Source organism: Peromyscus maniculatus, chromosome 2 (genome assembly GCF_049852395.1).
Source record: "Peromyscus maniculatus bairdii isolate BWxNUB_F1_BW_parent chromosome 2, HU_Pman_BW_mat_3.1, whole genome shotgun sequence".
Lineage (NCBI taxonomy): Eukaryota > Metazoa > Chordata > Mammalia > Rodentia > Cricetidae > Peromyscus > Peromyscus maniculatus.
In genome coordinates, this window is record NC_134853.1 from 163731633 (window position 1) to 163738020 (window position 6388).

Here is a 6388-nt window from a genome sequence, read left to right on the forward strand (position 1 = left end):
TGTCTTTCAGGCAAATCTCAGCTTTTTGTCTACCCCAAAAGAAACTCTTTTCATCTAGACACTGAAAAATATCGTATACAGGCAGCCTCAAACACGTAAGGATCTTCCTCTAGACTGAAGGGAATAAAGTATATGAACTGAAAACACAGGGATTTTTGTTGTTGTTGTTGTTGTTTTGGGTATATGTTTGTTTTGAGACAGGTTCTCTCTTTTTGCAGCCCTGGATGTCTGGATCTTACCATGTAGACCCAGCTAGGTGTGAACTCAGAGTTTGGCCTGCCTCAAACGCACAATGGTTGGGGTTAAAGGCATGTACCACCATGAACTGCAAAACACAAACTGCTTTTTCCCCCCATTATTATCTTTTTATTAAGAATTTTTTCATTCATTTTGCACACCAATCAAAGTTCCCCATCTTCCCTCTTCCTCCCCCCTCTGAGATCCCCCTCCCAATCCACTCCCTACTCCCTCCCACAAGAGGCGAGGACTCCCATGTGGAGGCACATTCAGTAGAGGCAAGTCCAAGCTTTTCCCCCTGCCTCAAGGCTTCATGAGGTGTCCCATCATAGGTAGTGGGCTCCACAATGTCCACTCATGCACCAGAGATGGATTGTGATCCTACCACCAGGGGGCCTCCCAAGCAGATCAAGCTACACATATGTCTCACCCTGCAAAGGGCCTAGTCCAGTCCCATGTAGGCTCCACAGACATTGATCCAGCCTTCATGAATTCCCTCTAGTTTGATTTGAGCTATAGAAAGTGCTGTCTATAGCCAATAGAGTTCCACTATTACTTGTGTGTGTAGTATCCTTGATGGATATTCCTTCATAATTGGTCATGGTTTACGGCAACATACACATAACAACCATGATACATCAAATGTAGGACTTCCTGATTCTAGTTCTAAGAACAAGAAATGTGATGAAAGAAAAAAATACTGTGATACCAAGTTCTTATATTGCCACCTGAGTAGATCTCACTTTCATAACTCTTGGTTTCTAAAGCATTGAGCACCTTGTGAAGCCATGTGCTCTGAGTCCCAATGCTGAGAACTTTCTTTAGGATTTCACGTCCTGTACAACTTTGAGAGTGACTAGCTTAGTGTGATGGGAAATAAAAAACCACAGACACAGGTAGAGAAATGCTGGGGATGAGTGGTCAGGGTGCTGTGAAGGAGCCGCACCAGGAACTCCAAAACACAGAACATTTATTATATGCAATGATAAAAGGGTACAGCTACTCATGCTATGGGATCTCTGTGAGGAACAGTCTCAAGCTGCAATGAATCCAGGGAGGATTTCATCCATCCCATCCTACTAACCCCAGTAGCCTTCCATAGCTCAGAACTTATCAATAAAACCCAGGGCTCAAGTATGGGGTTATAATGTGGAAGATCAAAGAAGCAAAGGAACAACCACCAGTGATTTCTTACCTCTCCAGCTACTCTGACCTAATGAGGGTCCAAGATACTGCCTCAACCTCCCAAGTATATAGTTATTGTATTTGTTGTATATAGTTTTCCTTATACTAGTTTTAACTTTTTAAAATTATTTTTATTTTCATTAGACAAAACAGGGGAAATGTGTTGATACTTTATGTGTGCTGAAATGTGGTGATATTTTATTTGTATGTTAATAAATAAGGCATGCCTGAAGATCAAGGGAAAAAAGGCCAGCCATTTTTACGTGGACACAGAAGTCAAACATGCCCTTAATCTGATCACATGACAGGCAGAGTCTCTGTGTGTTCAAGGAAACACTAGGGAATGTCCAAGTGTAGTGAGACACACCTTTAATCCCAGTACCAACCATAGAGACCTGGAGTTCTGTGCAGACAGGCAGTGACCAGGAAGTGAGGTAGCTGGGCCAATGAGAAGCCAGAAGAGCAAGGCAATCCAAACTTAGGCAATAAAAACCTAGGTAGACGGGAAGTCAGGGCATTTTGGAAGGTGCAGAGCTGGTGAGGTAAGGTAGCTGGTGGCTCCCCGAATTTCCCTGATCTCTAAGGCTCTCATCCATATATTTGGCTCTTTTTTTTTTTTTTTAAATTAATAAGACCGTTTAGAAATTCGTTTACAGGGCCAGGTGTGACTCTAAGCTCCTGGACAGAGTCTTCTCTGCTTCCTCTGAAAGTTTTACAACCCGTTACTGCTCACCAGGCTGGTCTCAAATTTAGAGATCCTCTTGCCTCCGCCTTCCATGTGCTGGGATTAAAGGCGTGTTCCTGTGTTAGGGGATCTAGTTTGTTGTGGGCCAACTTTCTGGAGTGGGCTGGTTTTTGAAGCCCATTTCTAAGGTCCTGGTGTGTGTGTGTGTGTGTGTGTGTGTGTGTGTGTGTGTGTGTGTGTGTGTGTGTTTGTCGGGGTTACTGCAGACATAGTGACTTCTACAGCTGCCAAGAAACAGCGGATTCCCAAAGTGACCAAGGTGAAAAACAAAGCGCCAGCTGAGGTAGAGCTAACTGCAGAGCAGCTCTTAAGAGAGGCTCAAGAGAGAGAACTCGAGCTCCTTCCACCCGCACCTCAGCAGAAGATCACAGATGAAGAGGAGCTCAATGATTACAAACTTCGGAAGAGGAAGACATTTGAAGATAACATAAGAAAAAATAGGACTGTGATTAGTAACTGGATCAAATATGCCCAGTGGGAAGAAAGTCTCAAGGAAATCCCAAGGGCTCGGTCCATATACGAGCGTGCCTTGGATGTAGATTATGGGAGTATTACACTCTGGCTGAAGTATGGAGAAATGGAAATGAAGAATTGCCAGGTGAACCATGCCCGAAATATCTGGGAGTGAGCCCTAACAACTCTGCCCCGAGTCAGTGAGTTCTGGCACAGGTACACATCCATGGAGGAGATGTTTGGCAATGCCGCCGGTGCCCATCAAGTGTTTGAGCGCTGGATGGAATGGCGGCCTGAGGAGCAGGCCTGGAACGCCTACATCAGCTTCCAGCTGAGACACAAAGAGGTGGAGCGGGCCCGTACCCTTCATGAACGCTTTGTGCTCGTGCACCCTTCTGTGAAGAACTGGGTCAAGTATGCCCGATTCGAAGAGAAGCATGCTTATTTTGCCCATGCGCGGAAAGTCTACGAGAGAGCAGTGGAGTTCTTTGGAGAGGAGCATATGGACTCACACCTGTATGCGGCCTTTGCCAAATTCGAGGAAAACCAGAAAGAATTGGAAAGGGTACGAGTTATCCACAAATATGCCCTGGGTAGAATTTCAAAACAAGGGGAACAAGAACTCTTGAAAAACTATACCGTCTTTGAGAAGAAGTATGGTGACCAGGCTGTTGAAGATATCATCGTGAGCAAACGGAGATGCCAATATGAAGAAGAAGTGAAGGCTAATCCATACAATTACGATGCCTGGTTTGATTACTTGCGCTTAGAGGAAAGTGAGGCGGAGGCCGACACAATGCGGGAAGTCTATGAGAGGGCCATTGCCAACGTGCCGCCCATCCAGGAAAAGAGGCATTGGAAGCGCTACATCTATCTCTGGATCAACTATGCATTCTAAGAAGAGCTGGAAGCCAAGGATCCTGAGAGGACTAGGCAGGTCTATCAAGCGTCTTTGGAACTAATTCCTCACAAAAAGTTCACATTTGCCAAAATGTGGTTATATTATGTACAGTTTGAAATACGACACAAAAATCTGCCACTGGCCAGAAGAGCTTTGGGGACTTCCATAGGCAAATATCCAAAGAACAAGTTATTTAAAGGCTATATAGAACTGGAACTACAGCTTCGAGAATTTGAAAGATGCCACAAGCTTTATGAGAAGTTCTTGGAATTTGGACCTGAAAGTTGTACCTCATGGATTAAGTTTGAGAATTAGAGACAATCCTTGGTGATATCGATAGAGCCCGGGCCATCTACGAATTAGCCATCAGCCAGCCAAGCTTAGACATGCCAGAGGTCCTTTGGACATCCTATATCCATTTTGAGATTGAGCAGGAAGAAACTGAAAGAGCACGAAACCTTTACCGACAATTGCTTCAGCGAACACAGGATGTCAAGGTATGGATCAGTTTGGCTCAGTTTGAGTTATCCTCAGGGAAAGAAGCAAGTGTGACTAAATGCAGACAGATTTATCAAGAGGTGAACAAAACCATGAGAAACCGAGAAGAGAAAGAAGAGAGACTTATGTTGCTGGAATCCTGGTGAGGGTTTGAAGATGAATTTGGAACAGTATTAGACAAGGAAAGAGTTAAAAACTCATGCCAGAAAAGGTCAAGAAGAGGAGAAAGGTCCAGGCCCCAGATGGGTCTGATGCCGGCTGGGAAGAATACCATGATTACATCTTTCCAGAGGATGCTGCCAACCAGCCGAACCTCAAGTTTCTGGCAATGGCCAAGCTTTGGAAGAAACAGCAACAAGAAAAAGAAGCTGCCCAATAGGATCCAGATAAGGACATTGGTGAGAGTGAATCCTCATCTTTTTAAATGTTGGAAATTTTTTTAATAGAAATTAATAGTTTAGAACATTGATTTCTGAACATTTTTATATATTTACTAAGTAAGGAGTTATCATTGATAGCTACCTTTGTAATTACTTTTAAAAAACTCTCTCGGAGTAAATGTGGATGAAAAATTGCAAGCAAAGGAATTTTTCTATATAATAAAAAAAAAAGCACCATAGATTCTAGTGTTCACTCCTTCTGCTCCTACCCTATAAGGAAATGAGTTTTATATAGCCTATGTACTCAGATGCCATTCAGTGTATGATGGATAATTTATAAGCCATGACATTTTCCTACAATGAGACAATGTTTAGACATCAAAGTGAAGTGATGATACACACTGGGACATGAATAAACCTTGATAACATTTGGAAAGCAAGAGATGCCATGTGATTCCATGTACAATAACTGTCAAGAACAGGCAGATCCAGAGAGTGGATTATGGTTATCAGGCCTGGGGAGAGAGGGTGGAGGGAATGACTGCTTATAGGAAGATCCCTTTTCGGGAAGATGATGGTATTCTAGAAATAGAGAGTGGTGATTGTACACTGCCATGAGTGTTCAAAATGTTACTGACTGTTTACGTTTAAAATGCTGTATTATTATTTTTGTATTTAAAAAATAAATTTTATCTTATTAATACCATGGCCTGTGTAGTATATGCTCACTCCTTTGGCTTCTGTGGATTGCCCAGACACTGAGTTTGTTTCCTTCTTTTTTGACTTTTGATTGTAGCTTTGACCATGGAGCCCAGGCTAAGGTTGAATTCTAGATCCTCCTAGCTGAGGAGTGTTGGTGCTATCCTAAGTCTAGCTCCACCCAGACATTCTGATGCATGTTCCCCGAGTCAGCTCCTGTAGTTCTCACACTGTCTGAGATGACAGAAGAACTCCCAGCATTCAGACTATTCTTATTCAGTACTTCAGACACCAGCTTGGCTTCCATCTTGGGATCTTTCTTTCCATCCTTTCTTTGGGTACCATTCCATGGTGCTAAGGACAGCATCAAAGGCTTCTGATGTGCTTGGCGGGAGCTCTTCTGCCAGGTGTGGTAGTGCACACCATTAATTCCAGCACCCAATAGGGATAGTACTTAGATGTCCTATGGTGGAGATCATTCTAGTCTACATAAAGGGTATCACATCAAACAGAGAGAGAGAGAGAGAGAGAGAGAGAGAGAGAGAGAGAGAGAGAGAGAGAGAAACAAAACAAAGGAGAACTTCCACTTCCTCAGAGAGACAGCCACAAAGCTCAATTTTACTCCTTAGCATCCTTCACCCTGAGATACAGATTGGACTTTCTTCCCATGCCTGTGGGAAGAGGGAAAGGTTCCTTTAGCCATTGCTGCATGCATGCCCCAGGAGCAGTCCCACACACCTGGAAGCCCTCATCCAGATAGGCGCAGCACTGATCCAAGATTCTCTAGCTGGAATACTCTCATTCCAGAAGCTGCTGTCCTGCCCTTTGACACCATTCTCACTATAGCCCAAACTTGTCTGGGCCTCCCAATTTTGTCCCAACTGGCCTGGAGTACCTGATCTGGTTGGCTTCACCTTACAAGCCTATCATACTCATCTCAAATCCAAATGTCAACATTGCTTTTATTTCCATATCTCACCCAAACAAATAGTTAATAGTTTTCATCTAGAGAATATAAAGAAATGTTTATTGTGTCACCTGGGCTGGTCTTAGCCCTGGATATTAGGAGAGAATGGACTAGGTTCCTTAGGGGTCACTGAATCACCATCTATGTTCCAGATGGCAGGACACTGAATCCAGCAAGTGAGTGCAGCCTCCATCACTGTAGAGGGCTTCAGTGACTCCTCTGAGACTCTGCCTCAAATGGACCATTTGAGTCACAGGTCCTCTAATCCTCCACTGACTTCCAGTACCAGGGAGGAGGAATCAGTGTTCTCAATCCCCACCATG

At 43.8% G+C, this 6388-nt stretch overlaps 1 pseudogene; it reads left to right on the plus strand.

The window, feature by feature from the left end:
* Positions 1–2729: 2729 nt before the first annotated feature.
* LOC102923189 (crooked neck-like protein 1 pseudogene) lies at positions 2730–4443 on the plus strand (annotated as a pseudogene).
* The last annotated feature ends 1945 nt before the right edge of the window (positions 4444–6388 follow it).